The following is a 19833-nucleotide window of genomic DNA, read 5'->3' on the forward strand; positions in this document are numbered from 1 at the left end:
TGCTTGATTCTGGTCCAGGGAAGACATGGCTTGGCAGTTCGGGCTGGACTGTTCCCATGAGGCACAGGGTCAAGACTGATTTGCATATGGCCATGTCTGAACTGGGGTGGCTTGGTGAGCAAAATAACGATGGATTAAACCCAGATCTGTGACCAGGGGTGAATGTTTTGCCATTGTGCAACATTCCGTCCATCATCTTGTGTGTTTTGCTGTTCACCCTATGTGGGAAGGGTATGCCCAGACGTGGGTCCCGTGCTCACTAAGCCACTGGAGTCAAGCTATCCTGGCTGAAGACGGCTGATAGGCAGAAACCGGTCCTAGGATGCTTGATTCTGGTCCAGGGAAGACATGGCTTGGCAGTTCGGGCTGGACTGTTCCCATGAGGCACAGGGTCAAGACTGATTTGCATATGGCCATGTCTGAACTGGGGTGGCTTGGTGAGCAAAATAACGATGGATTAAACCCAGATCTGTGACCAGGGGTGAATGTTTTGCCATTGTGCAACATTCCGTCCATCATCTTGTGTGTTTTGCTGTTCACCCTATGTGGGAAGGGTATGCCCAGACGTGGGTCCCGTGCTCACTAAGCCACTGGAGTCAAGCTATCCTGGCTGAAGACGGCTGATAGCCAGAAACCGGTCCTAGGATGCTTGATTCTGGTCCAGGGAAGACATGGCTTGGCAGTTCGGGCTGGACTGTTCCCATGAGGCACAGGGTCAAGACTGATTTGCATATGGCCATGTCTGAACTGGGGTGGCTTGGTGAGCAAAATAACGATGGATTAAACCCAGATCTGTGACCGGGGGGTGAATGTTTTGCCATTGTGCAACATTCCGTCCATCATCTTGTGTGTTTTGCTGTTCACCCTATGTGGGAAGGGTATGCCCAGACGTGGGTCCCGTGCTCACTAAGCCACTGGAGTCAAGCTATCCTGGCTGAAGACGGGTGATAGCCAGAAACCGGTCCTAGGATGCTTGATTCTGGTCCAGGGAAGACATGGCTTGGCAGTTCGGGCTGGACTGTTCCCATGAGGCACAGGGTCAAGATTGATTTGCATATGGCCATGTCTGAACTGGGGTGGATTGGTGAGCAAAATAACGATGGATTAAACCCAGATCTGTGACCGGGGGTGAATGTTTTGCCATTGTGCAACATTCCGTCCATCATCTTGTGTGTTTTGCTGTTCACCCTATGTGGGAAGGGTATGCCCAGACGTGGGTCCCGTGCTCACTAAGCCACTGGAGTCAAGCTATCCTGGCTGAAGACGGCTGATAGCCAGAAACCGGTCCTAGGATGCTTGATTCTGGTCCAGGGAAGACATGGCTTGGCAGTTCGGGCTGGACTGTTCCCATGAGGCACAGGGTCAAGACTGATTTGCATATGGCCATGTCTGAACTGGGGTGGCTTGGTGAGCAAAATAACGATGGATTAAACCCAGATCTGTGACCAGGGGTGAATGTTTTGCCATTGTGCAACATTCCGTCCATCATCTTGTGTGTTTTGCTGTTCACCCTATGTGGGAAGGGTATGCCCAGACGTGGGTCCCGTGCTCACTAAGCCACTGGAGTCAAGCTATCCTGGCTGAAGACGGCTGATAGCCAGAAACCGGTCCTAGGATGCTTGATTCTGGTCCAGGGAAGACATGGCTTGGCAGTTCGGGCTGGACTGTTCCCATGAGGCACAGGGTCAAGACTGATTTGCATATGGCCATGTCTGAACTGGGGTGGCTTGGTGAGCAAAATAACGATGGATTAAACCCAGATCTGTGACCGGGGGGTGAATGTTTTGCCATTGTGCAACATTCCGTCCATCATCTTGTGTGTTTTGCTGTTCACCCTATGTGGGAAGGGTATGCCCAGACGTGGGTCCCGTGCTCACTAAGCCACTGGAGTTAAGCTATCCTGGCTGAAGACGGGTGATAGCCAGAAACCGGTCCTAGGATGCTTGATTCTGGTCCAGGGAAGACATGGCTTGGCAGTTCGGGCTGGACTGTTCCCATGAGGCACAGGGTCAAGATTGATTTGCATATGGCCATGTCTGAACTGGGGTGGATTGGTGAGCAAAATAACGATGGATTAAACCCAGATCTGTGACCGGGGGTGAATGTTTTGCCATTGTGCAACATTCCGTCCATCATCTTGTGTGTTTTGCTGTTCACCCTATGTGGGAAGGGTATGCCCAGACGTGGGTCCCGTGCTCACTAAGCCACTGGAGTCAAGCTATCCTGGCTGAAGACGGCTGATAGCCAGAAACCGGTCCTAGGATGCTTGATTCTGGTCCAGGGAAGACATGGCTTGGCAGTTCGGGCTGGACTGTTCCCATGAGGCACAGGGTCAAGACTGATTTGCATATGGCCATGTCTGAACTGGGGTGGCTTGGTGAGCAAAATAACGATGGATTAAACCCATATCTGTGACCGGGGGTGAATGTTTTGCCATTGTGCAACATTCCGTCCATCATCTTGTGTGTTTTGCAAAAACATATAGAAGCCTGGGGAGGAGGAGCATATGGATATGGCTATCTGGCCTATGGGGGAGAGCAGAAGAGTGGTCCAGACGGAAGTGTAGCTCTGGCACTTGTAATCGCCTTACCCAGGTTACCGTCTAGCAAGTCTGATGGAGAATGGTAGACCTGGACCCCCAGGTATTTGAATGAGTCATACACTTTGACGAGCGGGATGTGAGGTTGCCGAGGCATTTGTTCAACTGGGATGGGTAACATTGGAAATAAGACAAGCTTATTCTATTTAATATTCAAGCCTGATAGCCATGCATGGGCGTCTAGTAGTGCAATTAAACCTCGGAGCGCCTCCGCCTGGTTACGGAGGTAAATCAGTGCATCATCAGCATAAAGGGGCACTATATGCCACTGCATGTGCACTTGTATGCCCCAGTCTATGACGTGACTGTGGAGCGCACAGGCCAGGGGCTTCATGGCCACGGGACAAAGGATTGGTGAGTGTGGACAACTCTGCCTGGTGCCAAGCTCAATGACAAAGGGTGGTGAGATAACGCGCCCTATTTTTACCCGGGCTGGTATATAATATTTTCACCCAACATAGGAACTTAGGACCTATGCAGAATCAAGCCAGCACTGCCAGTAAGTAGTCCGATCCCAAGGTGTCGAAAGTCTTTTCTATGTCTAAGGCCGCAATCCAGTGCTGCTCAGTTGCCATTTGGGCCCATTCTAAAAGTTTGAATAAGCGACAAAGATTTAGCCCTTTGCTTCTGCCCGATATAAACCCGTTTTGGTCCGTGCGGACGAGTAGTGGGACAGCCTCCAGTAGCCTGTTGGCCAGCAATTTTCCCACGATTTTTTAATCCGAGGTAAGTCATGATAATGGACGGTACGAGCTCATGAGGAGGGGGTCCCTACCAGGTTTTGGGAGAACCACTAGCATAGACTCACAGAGAGAAGGAGACCAAATGCCCCTATCAGAGGACTCTTTGTAATAAATGGCATCTAAGCACGTATACAGATCGTAGAGAGTGGAGTAGTGTGAATATACGCAGTCTGTGGGGTGTTTTGCGCGCCAGCCGTCAAGCAGCTGTATCTGCGTGACCCAGGTGGGCATATTGTGTGCAAGCCCAATAGCCTATGAACCAGGGAGGAACGATCTAGGACTAGGTCAGATACGCCATTGTAGTCGCCCCCAATAAGTAGTGACCGTGGGATTCCTAAGAAGGGCTGAGGTTAAGGTCTGAAGGAATGTGGATTGCCCTGAGTTAGGCGCATAAAGTGAAACCAGGGACAGTGAGCGACCATCTAGAGAGCCTTCCAAGATCGCATAGCGGCGCTGGGAGTCAACACGCATGTGCATTATCTGTAGTGGAGTGTCTGGTGCTACCCATATCAGGGCACCTCTGGCATAGCTAGAGAAAGTTGCGCCAATTGCCATGCCCCTCCATCGTTTACTTCAGTGTTTGCTGTGTTAAATGAGTCTCCTTAAGTAAAGCTATGGCAATTTTGTGTCTACATGAGTATTGGTAGACTTTATGTCACTTGACACAACCGGCCAGGCTGCGCACATTCCAAGTTACCAGTAGGTAGTTATTCCCTTGCATCTACACCAGTAAAAAAAGAGAGGCAATAAATAAACATTCCACTTGTACAATATAAGTTTGGATAGCGCATAAAGGACAATTCTACTTCCTAGCACAGCAGGCAGACATATATTATGGACTGGCACTTTGTGGGACATAATAAATCAAACCCCCACACCCCAGGCCCAATTGCCAACGGGCAAAAGGCCATATGCACTTATATGCAAACATATTGAACTAAACGGAAAGAAAATATTAAATCACAGAACTCAAGATAAGTGTATAACAGTCACTTATCGTGTGTGGGGCGTGTTGAATCTCGCTTGTTCTCGCCATGTTCTCCAAGACCATCTTAATAGAGTGTTTGTAAGAGAGCCGATCAGGGGTCCATGAAATTCTTATGTCAGTGGTTACTTCCTGCTTGAGTATAGTGCTCCACTAGTGTGAGTAACACATTCCTGGTGAGTCTCAGTGTCGTGCTTGATTAACCCAGTTCATCTGATGTTTGAGGAGTCACGGTGGGGCCGTCACCCAGCATCATCAGTTGCTGCGAGATCGATAGTAAGTACTCCTGTTCCGGTGAAGTTTCTGTTTCTGAGTCAGTGCGGAGAGGAGAAGTGGAGGCTGCCTGATTCTCAGCATGTTTGAGGGCTTTCTCCCTTTCCTGCGCTGCTTGGGCTTTGGTGGGGTGCTGCCCATGGCTCAGGCCGCAATGTCTGTGATGTGTGGCCTTCTTCCATTGTTGGTGTGGGCCCATCGTAGATTTTGGAGCAGACGCCACACCATTCTGTTCTACCCCGTTCCAGGTGTCTTCGGGAGAATGACACAAGAACATATTGCCTTTATATTGTATTCGCAATGTGGCCAGGTGTTGTAGGGCATACTTTATCTCATGTTCACGAAGGCAGCGTTTGACTTCCATGAAGGATGCTCTGCTGCACTGTACCAACAGCGTGCAGTCCAGATATATGTGCTCCTCCACGTTCTCGATTACCCATGGACCCGGGGCTCTTGTAACTTGTAGAATGTGGTCCCTGCCATGGTAATTAAAGAGGCCAGTGACCACCGGTCTAGGGGGGCGCCCGGATGATGGGGGCCCCCCGGGATTCTATGGGGACGCTCCACAGCGAAGAACTTGGAATGCTTGCCTTGAAGGACGACTTCCGAGAACCAGGTTTCCAAGTACAGCTCCATACTCTGTCCCTCGATGCATTCTGGCAGGCCCACCAGGCGTATATTGTTCCAGCGTGACCTGCCCTCCTGATCGTCAACAAGGTTTTTGAGGTATTCCACCTCCTCTTGTAATGTCTTGATTTGGGCCACCGTTGAGGACACAGAAGGCTTCACAGATGCAATTGTGGATTCCACCTCATAAACTCTGTCCTTAAGGTTTTTGTGATCCTTTCGCATAAAGATGAACTCAGCACATAGAATGTTTATTTAAGGGAGCAGGGTGGGTTTAATGTCCATCACCGCCGCCATTAGTTCATCGAGGCGGTTTGAGAGGTCAGCCTGTGGCATGTGTTGTCCTGTTAATTACTGGTCCGCACTCGAGGCGCCGGATGGTGGGCCCTGTGTGTCAATGGCAGGTGGCTGCTGTTTGTCCATCCTTGGCTTGCCCATCTTGGTAGCAATGGCATTCCGTAGGTTCAGGGAAAGCAGGAAAATGAGAGTGCTGGTTCTAGGGTCCGAACACCTTTGCTGAGCATGTTACCGGGCAGGATGGGGTCGACGCGGACAGTTTCTGCTTACAAGGCAGTGTGGAGGTGCTTGGACTTACCTGGGCTTTTTTGGTGAAGGCACCATTCGATGAAATGCTTTCAAGTGAGGGCAATGCCATTGGGGGACATGTTACGCCAGATGAGGAGCCGCTGTGGGTCTTACACGTTTTCACCCCCAAGCGGAGGATTGCACTGGGCGACGTAAGGCAAGGGCCTGCTGGCAGACCATGCTGGGCCTGGTTCTCACCGGGGTATAGTTGGGCCTCGTGGGCCTTAATGGAGCAATAGCTAGTAGAGGTGAGTGAGGAATCCCACAGGCCTCATGTAGCTGGACTGTGCAGCCGGTAATGGGGGAGATGTCCGTGGGCAGGGGCTGAGTCCTGCATGTCGTCGCTCGGCGAAGAGCCGCTTCAGGCCGAGCTCGTAGTCCACCTCAAGCGTGGAGGTGCCTCCCGGGCCCAGGAGCAATGGAGATTGTCGCTAAGCCGGCGTGGGATGAAAGCTGCAGAGCCGCGCCCACCGCTGTTCCACGGCGGGCCTGGTGATCATCTGGGTGTAGTCAGGCCTCGTGGGCCCTACTGGGGTAGCGGTTTGTGCAGAGCAGTAGGCAGACACGCGGGCCTCTTAGAGATGGCCCGATTAGGTCGATAGTGTGCGGGGTATCTGCGAGGAGGGGCCCAGTCCTGGGCACAGCCTCCGAACTGAGGCACACAGCTTGATATACTACAGAGAGTATTGGGCATGGATCGGCCTACCTGGGTCAGTTGTTGACCCCATCCCTAAGATGGAGCAGGGGATTTTCTCTGGCGCCAATGTAGCAGCGGGGTGCCTGGCTGGTTCACGCCCCACTGGACGATCTCCAAGTGCAGCCGCAATAATACGGGTGCAGTATGTTGATGGGGAGGAGGGGCTCATACCAGTTTGGGCGCCCTTGGCCGGGCTCGCCTTCCACTGAGGTCCGCGGGGGAAGGACCGCAAACTCTGGGCCCGAGTCACCACTTCTTTATCGCACTACCACGAGACTGCAGCAGCATACAGAGGGCACAGCACTATCGCAGGACACTCGGGCGTCTACCCCCGTAGATTCCGTGGGCCGCTGGCAAGCCTACGACGACCAAGCTCAGGATAAGTGGCAGTCAATACGGAGCGAGCTAGAGAAGCGTACGCTCATGTCCCCATCTTGGACACGCCCCCCATGGACCCGGGAACTTGGGGTGCATCGGGAATAAACTTGGAATAGGCTACAATGGTTATCTGGAGTGAGACTGGGAGGAACATTGATGTCCTTTCGCCATGCCTGAAGGTCAAGAGTGGAGAGAAGAGGCCAATTCCTGCTTTGACTTCTTACGTTTTTTTCTTGAACCTATCCGAAGACTTTGACTGCAATGATGATCTTCCACAGGAGCAATTTCAGGAGCTTGAATGGAACCTTCCTTTTGACTTGGACATGTTGCATCATAGAGTGTTTTTGTGTTTAGCAAAGTAAAAATGTTCTCATTTTCCCGTATGACCATCAGATTCATCTGGGCACAATTATCACAGGATCTGGAGTCATATTCCGACCCCAGACACCAAAGACACACTCCGTGAGGCTCCATCACAGACGTCTGTTTGCGACAGTCCTTACATGGTTTGAAGCCTGTTGTCTTACTGGGTGACATTTTCCCTTCCACTTTGGAGAATTTTGATGAAATTTGTGTCATGAAGACCAAGGAGACACTCCGGAACCACTTCTGAAGGCACGGAAAGAAAGAATCTGACATCGCACACACAGGTGCCACTTGTATGAGGCTCTGCTCATCACTTCCGGAGTGGAACAAAGTCAGTGTGAATGACGCCACCTACTGTCACACAGGAGTACTGCTTTAAAGTTTCTGGATCCATTCTGAATATAGGGCGTATTCTTAGGTGAGGAATCTTCAGTTAGATTTTTCCATTAGAAAAACAGTTTCAGTTGGTTGAACTATGTTTGTTCCTCACTCAGTTTTCCTCCTTAGCGCTATGTAGAATCTGAAAAGGAGTATGTGGAATGAATTGGAACAGAGGCTCCCATTTGAAACAGCACCTTTCTCACCCCTTAGCATCCCTTTACCCCCTGCCACTAAAGATGGATGGCTTCACTGTATTTATCTATTAAGAACTTTCATAAAGTGCTAAATACCTCCATTTGGTTAATTCAGAACTACACTACATATACACCTGAGGAGGTCAAACCGTAAGGTAATAACTGTGCCCGCCATTTTTTAATGGCCATTCCTCATCCAGGTTGAGTTCAAATTTGAATACTTTAGTTTCCGGAGTGTTTCAGGAACTACATGTAGTTAGGTTCACTTCTCAAGATCAGGCTGAAGGGATTCAAGGATCTAGGTCCTTGTATGCCCAGGTTCGCCGTCCATGTCCAGTCCTCTTGAAGGATCGCTGGTGTATCTGAGGGGCAGTCATTATGAGAACAGCTCTGGTAGTACACAATTCTGCAGGTGCACAGAGTCCCTTTTCATAATATAGTTTGTGGACTGGGCATCAGCCCTGAATTGGATTTTGGTGTTGCCAGGGAGCCAGTGAAGAATTTTGGGGGTGAGTCTTATGTAGCATCAGTTAGAATGCTCAACACAGTCTGACTGCCTGGTTCTGAAGAATTAGTTTTTGGGGGAGGCCAGAATAAATAATATTTCTGTAGTTGTGGTATACTAGGATGAAGGAGATTTTTTGATGGAGAGATAACTGCATATTTTCTCCTTTTGGTCTGTGTTGAAGTCAGGTGGGAGTCCTCCAACTACGTTTCCCTGCCTCAAGGTGCATGGTCGTGACTGTCATATCTATAACAAGTAGCGCTAAATATGTGGTAGCCACAGTGTAACGATGTAACGCAGAATGATGGGACCTTTGTGAAGTGGGGCCCTCAAGTCTCCCATTTCTCACAGATATTCATTGGCCATGGGCTGAATGAGGGCCCCTTGAAGGGTTGCGGCACCGCAGGGGCTTCATGGGCCTGAGTTGCACCCATGTTAAGCCACATTTATAGCACCAAAGCAGTCATGTGTGGGAACATTTTGTAAGGTGTGTGCAAGGTGTGTGCTGTTCAGATGACAACAGTTTGACAGCATAACATGTTCCGGAGAGCATATCTGCTGGGTGACACATGGTAGCTCAATGCCTGGTCTCTTGTCTGCTGAGCAAACACACGATGGATTTAGGCTCATATCTAGTGCTAGGGTGAATGTATGCCATTGTTCTACATTCGGTCCATCAATTGTTGTTTTTGCATTGGTCTCTTGTCTGCAGCCTTGCCTTCCTGTGGGCAACCTGCAGTCGTTGTGTTGTTGCACATTGTTGTGTCACCGTCTTTATGGCCCTTGGTGCCGTGGTGGTTCCATGAAAGGCTGTTGGAGAAGATAAACGTGTAATTGTTGATGTGTGCAACACTTATTGCCATCTGTATCGTTCCTTTCTGTTTTTATATCATATTCCCCCCGCCAATAGACATGTACATACACCTTGCTTAGCAGGAAGGCCACCCCAGTGCTCTGTGTACTTACACCAAAAACTATTTTCAAGCACATTCTTTTGCTGGAACATGATCTGTAAACTTCCCTTCTTAACTGCGGCTGGGAGCGCCACTGACTGTTGCCTCTTGTCTGATCAATCTGCTGAGCAACAGTATCTAAAATATAAGCAAAGCACAATTCCTTGGGCTATTTTTATATCTGGAAATAAAACAAAGGAAGACAGTTAATAGTTTTGTTTCTGTGAAACTACATTTGACATTGGAATGTTATGAGTAAAGCTAATTTTATCTGCAGTTTTTTCAGTCAGTTGCATTTTGAAGACCACTCCAAAAATATTTGCAAATAGAGCTAAATCAATTATATTACTTCAGGAAACACTTCTAATAGGTCTGCAGTTTTGCATATGGCAGTATTTATTTATAAAGTTCTTCCAGGTCTAAACATACACATAACACATAGGCGTTTATAAAGTTTCTAACAGGATAGACACTTTTTCAACTTTGAAATGCACAACAAATAGAAAGAAAGACAGTCCAGATAAGGGCCAATCACAACTTTTTCCCAAGTACTCGTTAACTCTTCAATAACCATTTGTTAATATTGCAGTTTGCAGTCTTTATACCTTAACCATCTACGTCAGAAAGTAACATGATAAAAGGACAGGACCTGCAGTCTATTAACCCTTTGTAGTATCATGCGCATAGCAACAGGTTGTACTTTCTCTTGTTTGCATTAAGTAATAGAACATGAAACTCTGTACCCTGCAACTTGTGATTCTGAGCAATTACAAGTGTGGCAAGTCAGACTATTCTAGGGCCCGAAAGCTATAACAATGCTTTGGGGGCATAAGTGCCGGTGTTGACAATTAAGTGCCGGTGCTAAGCACTGGAAACCACTGGCACAAATTAAGCACTGGCACTGCCTGTGACTTAGGATGCCTCACAACGTTACTACAAGGTAGGCATGAGTTCCGAAAATAAACAGCATGCGGTCTGTGATTTGCTTGATATCCTCCTTCAATGATACCCTACGACCATGGTAGAAAGTTCTAAGGTGGTTCCTGCCATACACTGACAGTGTGCACAAGAGTGTTGTGGTCTGGTAGTAGGGCACCTCCTAGGACAAAAGGTCACCCTGGAAGCCAGCCATTATCCCAGCCCTGCTCTAACGAGTTCCATACCCTACCCCATGATCTGTGTTTTGGGGGCAAATCATGCCCTGTGGACTATGAAGCCCCATACGCATTTTCCATCTCATCCTTTCCCTGCATCGAAGCTGTGCAACCACATACCCAATTTTACGACCGGTAGGAGGAGGTAGGAGGACCCACAGGCATGACATACTCTCACCCTCATACCATCATCTATAGTTTATGGCACGAAAACCCCAATCACCAGGAGCCTGCCTCCTGACCCCCTGGACACTATACTCTGGGAAAGAAGGCCACCAAAGCCAGACCCATGCATGCATGACCCACCTGGACAATGTAATCTTTGGAAGTCATCTTGTAACATTATGGCTTATAGGAGTATGCCATTGTGTGGCTTGACTAGAATGTTTTCAAGAAAGGGTTACAGGTGAGGGTAAGGTGGAAGTGGGGAGGGCACTGGGGGCGGCCCTGTAGGCAGGGGTGAGGGAGTGGTGTTGGGTGATAGGGCAGGGAAGGCTTGCTGGGCTTCAGGGACTTCTAACCTTGGCTGGATTACCAAAAATGTCCACAGGACCATTGAAAGCCTGCCTTAACGCTGCAGCAAGACTCATCACCGGAACTAGAAAATATGACCATATATCCCCACACCTGAAAGCATTAAACTGGCTACCATATGAAGCAAGAATCCAAATGAAGTTAGCATGCATCACACATAAAGCATTACACGACAACACCCCAAGATATCTTACAAAGAAAATTCAGTTGTCCGGTAGCAACCGAACAACTAGGAGTGCTGGGGAGCTGCTACTACGACCAGCATTCTTCCGAAAGAAAAAAACTTATGACAGAGCGTTCTCAGGAGCGGCCCCCAGAATATGGAACTCACTCCCTCCAAACATCAGGAAGATCCAGAATCTGGTAACATTCAAACGGGAAGTGAAGAGCCTGCTGATGAACAGATACATTACTTAATGAAGATCACTGATCTTGGATCTGCTATAATATTGCCTTAGTACAGATCATGTACGCTATCAAAATAGGAGGCTCAGACAATACTATAATGGAATATGTAACCTAGGATATGGGAATAACCCAAAGTCAACAGGAATGGAGATTGGATTGAACAGAAGAACAATTATTTTTCATGAACCTATACAGTACTACCTCATACATGAACCTATACCATGCTACCTCATATTTGTTATATATACATGTCTTGTATTTTATTTAATCATAGCTCACTGACTTTTGCTAACGTCACATGTATTACGAATTTATATGTCATTTACCTCATATATATACATGCCTAGTATTTTATTTAATCATAGCTCACTTACTTTTGCTAACGTCACATGTGTTACGAATTTATATGTCATCTACCTCACTGCGATTGCTTGCTAACGACGTATACATATGTAACCGTGTTTCCTTTTACTACCTCATGTAAAGCGCTCTGATACCTACGGGTCTTGTTCGCGCTATACAAAACTTTATAATAAATAAATAAATAAATAAATAACCCCAATTCCCGGGTAAGGGCCCGGGCGGTGGGGGGAGGTGTCTCGTGTTTATCTCTGGTCGGCATTGAACCATCAGTGGGTGCACTAGTAGGGTGCCTGAGACTGTCCCATTTCCCCAAGGGTTGCCATAAGCTGGACTCTTAGGATATAACTAGTGTGTGTGCATGCTGCTAGGCCAGCAAATTTATGGTTGTGGGGTCCAGAAAAAGAATCTATATGAAACAAAAAAAGGTCCATACGGTCCTGAAGTCAGTTTATGATTTACTTGTGGGATGGTATTTTGTGCATCTCCGACATCCATTAGTCACAGGAGGGTAGCTGTGGTGACTTCGAGTGCTATAGAATGCATAGCTTGGTGGTGGTTAGTGCTATGGTGGGAAGTCTGCGTGCAGAACATGAGAGGTCAGGGAGGTCTTCTGTATTGAGCAGCATAATGAGTGTGCATGATAGAGTACACATCTAACTTGGACCATAAGCAGAGTATCTCCAGGCAGTCATAGAGGATGTGTGGTATGTCACAGGCAGGTGTAATGGAGTTCCAGCAGCGGGAATGGTGTAGAAGGCCTGTGGTCACCAGTTTCTGTGGTGTCCAGTTCCCATTTTGGATCGACTTAAGGGGACAAAATTTCATCTAAGATTCTCGGGTCCCCTTATCCAGGTCTTTTATGAGTTCTGCCCAGACCTGTTCATCATTCTAATTGAAGTTGTCCTTGCCATGTAGTACATAAGAGGGCCAATAATGGCCTCACGTGCATTTGTTGAAATATAAGGTTGTAGAAGCCTGACATTACCCCTTTGAAGGAACCCCATATGTTTAGGCATTGTGAAATGGGGGAGTTGGAGATTTGCCACGGTCTGGACCCTAGTACGGTGCACAGGCAGTGTTGGAGCTGCCAGTATCTCAAGTGTTGGGAGTATAGGAGGTGAAACGTGTCCTGCAAGTTCTCAAATGGTTTCGGATCGCCACCTGTCACTAGATCATACCGGGTGACATTCCCCGATGCCTGCCATGTATTCCAATACACTGGTTCGTCAGCCTATTTGTATGGCCGAGTTATTCCAAAGAGGGGCATGGAGATGCAATCATGGATGGCATCCCAATAATTTGTAACATGGTTCCAGACCCCTACCATAGTCTGTATAATGGGGTTATGGGGAGATGTTGCAGTGGTGCGATAACGATACAGGAGATCTAGGTATGTCTCTGTCGAGGGTGGCAGGTCACACTATAATGTGTAGCATGCCTAGGACATAGGTAAAGTGGGTGGCCACCACCATTTTCACCACCTCTAGACGTCCCCACATGGAAAGGTTAGGTGGTACCATTTTACGTATTCACTGGTTGTTTTAGCAATGAGTGAGTTCAGATTGAGGGGGAACTATCATTGCTAAACTCCTGGTCACCAGGATGCCCAGGTACTTCAGGTGATAAGTTCACAACGGCCGCTCTAGTCATAACCCTAGACATTGGCAGCACTTCACTTTTGCCCCAGTTTACCTTATAGCCCGATAGGGGGGAGAGTTCGGGCATGAGGGCTGGAAAGGGAGATGTCGAGGTTAAAGAGAGTAAGCAGGATGTCATCCTCATATAAGAAAGGTATGGACTGTCCCACTTGGGTGGGGAGTCCGGTGATTCCCAGGGTATGTCGAATGGCAAGTGCTAGGGATTTCACCGCCAATAGGAAGAGTAATGGCATCAGGGGGCAACCTTGTCAGGTAACTCTTTGGACCATAAACGTGTCCAATTGAAACCCCCCACAGTTAATCTGGGCTGTGGGTGATGAATACAACCATTTGAACTTAGTGATGAAGTCCTCGCCTACGCCAAAGCATCACAAGGCACAGAACATGTAGTGCCATTCGATGCGGTCAAATGCTTTTTCAGCATCTAAGATATGAGCCAAAGTCACCTCCAACAGGTCCTTGGCCAGCCGCAGTAGATGCGCCAAGGAGCGCAGATGATCCCAGGAAGAATGTACTGGCACAAACTCCACTTGTGATTGATGGATCAGGGTGGGTATGACCCGCTTGAGGTGAGCAACCAAGATACTGGCCAATAGTTTTCTATTTGAATTACGAAGGGAAGTGGGGGGATAGCTCCCGCAGATTAAGGGTCACAGCCAGGTTTTGAAAGGGTGAAAATAATCGCGTTGTTGGACGAATAGGAGAAAGAGCCTCTATCATCATCCTCCTGAAAGGCTGCATAAAGGCTATCCACCTTGTCTTCTATGAGTGATCAGTAAAACCATCTCCCTCCAGTGCTTTAATATATGAGAGGTGGGTAATGGACTACCCTATTTCCTCTTTGGAAATTTCACCCTCTAATAGTGCTCATCCGTCAGCATTGATGCAGGGGTAGAGCATCCAGAAATGCATTTACTCTGTCTGTATTGCCACCCGATTCATAGCTGTACAGCTTTGCATAGTGTGCCCCAAAGGTGTCCGCTATCTGCTGTGTAGTGCCAGGCACACTCCCCTCGCCGTCTATAAATGCTGGGATGGCCACTGCTGCCTTCCGCTGTTTAAGCTGCAAGACTAGGCGCCACCACATGCGCTCCTATGTTGCACACATATAAACCTTCTGAGATATTTTAAGATTATTTAAATCTGTAACAAACGGATTACATTCAGATCTCTGCAGCATGTGCTTCAAACTGTTAACCGCCAATAGTCTAAAAAGCAAGACCCACTTCTCTACCAATGCTTGTTAGGTCTCAGCCCAGCAGCCTTGTGATTCTGAGCAAATCAGTTAATCTCCTCATGCGTGAAAAATAAAAATAAATTCCAATTGGCAAAAAAACCTATTACATAAATAAAGCAACTGCACCCATGTCCACGTCTTAGTAAACATACATTTGGTAGTAGAATACATCTGTTGTCACAATAAAAGCAGATAACATCTGTTGTGACAATGAACATCCATTTAAAAGGAGAAAATAGCTTCTTTGATGTGTGTGTGGCAAAGTAAAATATAGCTACAAATGGCAAGAGGTTCAACAACGATGACAGGGAAGAAGAAATATAAAAAGTACCTCAATCAGTACATGATCATTGGAAGGACAGCAATCAAGATGAAGCAATTAGTACTTGGTCCATGCCCCAGGTGAAAGAAGAGGAAGTGAAGCCAGCCACACAGTGGCTAATTATAAGACAGCATGTAGGAGCGGCAATGAAGCCAGCAAATGGTAAGCAGTGGGTGGGCTACAAGCCCTATGATGTATACAATTTATCTTGAAGGCAAGAGCGCATTCAATGCATGCTCTGTCACAGGTGAGACCTAAAATGCACAGGTAAATTGCATGTGTACAGGCACCCGCGTTTGTGAGAAACAGTGATTCTTAAGAGGGATGCTACTTTTATGTGGGGTCTCAAATTCTGGATTTTGCTTTTAGTAAAATTGGCAACTCCACACCAAAGTGTCCCCGGAAACTCTGAAAACGTACCCTTGGTCATCAGATAAAGGTTCACCAGAGACTGCAACCTTATGTTTGCAGAAGATGTGTCACGCAGGGAGAGACAGTGTCCATTTCACTCTTTTGGATTTGAAAAGCATGCAGCTACTGCACATCTGTGAGAACAGAGGCCAGTTTCATCCAGTTGAAGCTAGAAACCGTTTGAACTCTGTCCTCTCTTTGCTTCCGGTCCGCCCCCCTGTGAACCCCCGTCCTCTCTTCCCAGAGAAGCGAGCGAGTACGCCCTGGAAGACAGCCAGGAGACAGGGTGGGAGATAGATGAACAGCGCGCACTCAGAGCAAAACCAACAGACTGTCCAGGGCTCTGGAAAATGTCTCCGAGCAGCTGCCTGTGGGCGGATAATAACACAGCCTGCTTTGAGGCAGGGAATCAGAAAAAGTGCAACACACACAAGGCTGCTGAGAAGAACCCAGACGTTCTAGGAAAACATCTCAAAGGAACCACAGAGGGCCGCTTTCATTTCAGTATGATGTTCAGCTCACAAAACAGGAAAATACGGTGCAAAAGAAGGGCTAATTGCAAGCTTTCAGAACTGTGGTTGTCTGAAAGGATGCACACACCATGCATTCAAATGACTGAACCAGTGCAACTAAAATGGTTTTATGTGTGTTTTTACTAAATGTGGTTGGTTGGGTGGTCCAGCAACCTTTCCCGTCAAGGAGGTCCAGGCCGTCACGGGTCTAGTGAGGGCCCAGGTTTGAAGTTTACTTTAATCACGTTCTTTTTTATACAGATCTCGCCTACAGACAGCTTAAGTTGTCTGGTGAGAGAGCCCATTGCATCTCAACACCACACACCCATACAACCACAGCACATAAAATACACATACAATGTGCTAGAGTTGGCAACCCAACAAATGAATAGGGGGAACTGAACAAAGGGCTTAAGTTGGCTATAAGAACTCTTACACAAGCCAAACTAGTGGTCGAACACGAGCCAAACCAGTGGTCAGAGTGGGCGGGATGTGAGCGGAATGACTTGCGCAGTTTTTTAATTTAACAAAAACAGTTCACTTACTTTTAGTGAAAAGACAACTGTCCCGGGATGGTTAATTTCACAGTTGATATGAAAGCGCTGAAATGTAATGCAGTCTCCTGTGCTATGAAACCAAGGGAGGGGCAGACAGCTAAACAATCCTTCTTGCCAGGGCATCTGATTGCCTGCCAGAAATGTAAATGTGCACATCTAGTTGATCTGCAAATGTAAAGGGTGCTTGGATGGGCATTGGCTTTAATTGAAGGAATTGGTTTCAGCCTCCTGATAACACATTTGTTTTCTTTTCGAGGGGTATTGCAAGTGAGTTACGAGCTGAGCTGTGAAATGTGCACTTTTAAAGGACAGTTGTAGAAAAAATTGCATTACATACAGTCTGGATATTACTAAAATCTATATTTTGTAAGCACTTTTTTATCTTAAACCTTTCTGCACATTTTGTAGCAGCCTGCCTTATACTGTGTGTAATGCAAGTTTAAAATAATGACTATATTCACAGTGCTTTCTCTCACATATTGGGACCTCAGCACTCAACATACACAAGTTACTATTCTCTACTGCACAAACCAGGATTAAATTCTCTGGCTCTCTGATTACAGGCACAGACCTCTGCAGTGCATTAACTAATAGAGGTTTCATAATGCCTGAAAGGTAATTTACCACAGATCCACTAAACTTGCATTTATTTTTCATTTAGGCTGTGCGTTACTTTGTAGGTAGTTACTTGAAGGTGAAAGACAGAAAAAAGTTACAGAATATTTTTTTTGCCATGGTTTTGACCTCACCCTCACACTCACTCACCATGCCCTCTTTGCGCTCAGTATCAGAGTTTCCATACTTTTTTTTAATACACTTGGACCACCGAGCCAAACCATAGAAATGTTTGGCATGTAAATTGTGCAATAAACATCATTTAAAAATATGATAAAGACTCTTCAGAATTCAAAAAGTGTATTTCTTTAACATCTGTTAAAAGGGATAGTCTCTAAACATGAACTTAGAAACATTCATGCCCTCCCCTCACCCTAACAACAATGCCAACAGTGCATCCTATATGTGGTCTACATTCTTATTATACATGGAGAAATATTATAGTCTATTAAATCAAACACAAAACAGGTTTTTGCGCAGTACGCATCTTTAACTCGCTTATTGCAAGAAGCTCTTACAGACAATAATGAAGAAAAAAAGAGGCATGGTGGAATAAAATGTTTTCCTAGGATCACACAACTTGATCAAACATGGAACTGGGACTGATACACTGATCCCAGTTTTTCTGGTTTCACAGGGTGCAATGCAACCTCTAAATATTGGTATCTCTTTCTCTCCTTTTTTACATCAAGGGTTGTTTTGTTGTCTCTAAATTGGTGAGAATGAGGTGAGAGAATGAGTGGCAGGCAGAAGCCACATGAAAGCTTGGTTCTTTTTGGGCTCAATGTTTCAGCCATATGCTACTGTGGTTCAGTTGGGTTTACTCATTGGCCACACATGGGTGTCTATCAGTTTTGTTATCAGTGCATGGCATTTTGCAGATTTGAATGCATTCCTTTAATTCCTTTATTTATTTATTGTTCCACAGGCAGGCCCTGCCTCCAACCCTTTCTCTAAGTACTTCCAACCTCGACCCACTCCCTGAGCTGTGCTTGTTTATCCTGTCCTCCTTTGTTACTCATGTTTTTTTGTGGGGGGGCTTGGTAACTACAATGTGATACCAGGCCACTCGCTTCACTTTTAAGTTCTCCTCTGCATTTAACCTTTTATGTTTATTTTATTTCCGGACATGGCTGTCAGATGATAATATTTTTTCGGCTTTATCTTAGATTTCAGACTTCATTTACATGGGTGGGAATAGTCTGGCAAATGTGTTATCTTCAGAAGTCTAAGATTCAGTAGAAAAATACTATGTAATTGCTCGCTTTTGTCCCATTAGTTGTTTGATGTGTTTGTATCCTTTCCAGGTGAGATTGTGGGGGGTTTTAAAACTGTCCACTCAGGAGACCCCTTTATTGTATTGTGTGGTGTTTAGGACTTTGTTTGATCGGGCCCATAGAATTTAAGCCTGCTCAGCTGTAGTGTCAATATATATAGGTTATTGTGAACAAAATGCCTGGCCAATAATTTTAGTGTAATTAATACTTGTCCATTAGCTACTTTATACAGAGTGCATATCCATTAGTTACTTGGCACAGAACGTTTGTAGGTCAGTTGTCTTGAAGTGAATGGCTTTTCATCATTTTATGTGCACAGCTTTTTGTCCACCAGCTATTGTAGAGAGAATACCTGCCAATAAATAACTATTTTAATAAAGTCTTCCTAAACATTGGCAAACCCCAAACGGTCTGGTGTTTACTGCCAGCCTTTTAGCACAGCCTGTTTTGTCATCATTTTTGTAAAACCTTTTTCTTGTGTGAGCTGCCGAGCTCAGAAAAAAAAATGTGCAAAAGCAAAAATATTTTTGGGTATCAAAAAGCATACGATGACTATTGCAGTCCTGGTAAGAAAAGGAACTACTTTGTGTGCATATGTGCTTCTAGTGAAAGAACAGAATGCCACCCCTGACAGTTAAGCTAGCCAGTGTCTGGAGTACACTGACCCACTGCCCCTTCCTGTATCCTTTAGTTGGTGGAAGAAAAATGTAAATGCCACAACAACAGACCAACGGGTGGAGAGGGATAGCGGAAAACCTCTCTAAATAATTATATTATAAATACAATTTTAGTAAAATCAAAAGGTCATGACTAAATGCCTGAGCTAAAACCGATTGCCTATAAGAGCTAGTAGGTGAAAGGGACATAGATACAGACTACATAATCACATACGGGGGAACAATACCACAGCATAACAAGCATTAGAAATGCAATAGGTCTCGGATTTATTTGAGTTAGAGGTAATGACATTGTAAATGGCAATGTCTTTTATCCATGTGTTATGGAGTGTATGCATGTGGTGTGTAGTAGAAATATGTGAGTTGGATTGGAATTGTATCAATGGTGGCATGCTGCGCTTTAGATGAATATGTTTAAAAGTGAAGTGCACCATACTGCGATTGCTACAATAGTTTATTGTGGATGCGTTAACAATTGATGTGTGCACTGATGGCTGTTGGTGTGTGTGCCTGTAGAAATTGTTCACTGATGGCTGGTGGTAGCGTGCACTGCCGGCTGGAGGTGTGTGTGCCTGGTGGAAGCGTGCACTGACGGCTGGTGGTGTGTGTGCCTGGTAAAAGCGTGCACAGATGGCTGGTGGTGTGTGTGCCTGGTGAAAGCGTGCACTGACGGCTGGTGGTGAGTGCGCCTGGTAAAAGCGTGCACTGACGGCTGGTGTTTGTGTGCCTAGTGAAAGTGTGCACTGATGGCTGGTGGTGTGTGTGTGTTTGGTGAAAGCGTGCACTGACGTTTGGTGTTTTGTGCCTGGTGGAAGCCTGCAC

The sequence above is a fragment of the Lissotriton helveticus genome, chromosome 6 (genome assembly GCF_964261635.1).
Source record: "Lissotriton helveticus chromosome 6, aLisHel1.1, whole genome shotgun sequence".
Taxonomy (NCBI): domain Eukaryota; kingdom Metazoa; phylum Chordata; class Amphibia; order Caudata; family Salamandridae; genus Lissotriton; species Lissotriton helveticus.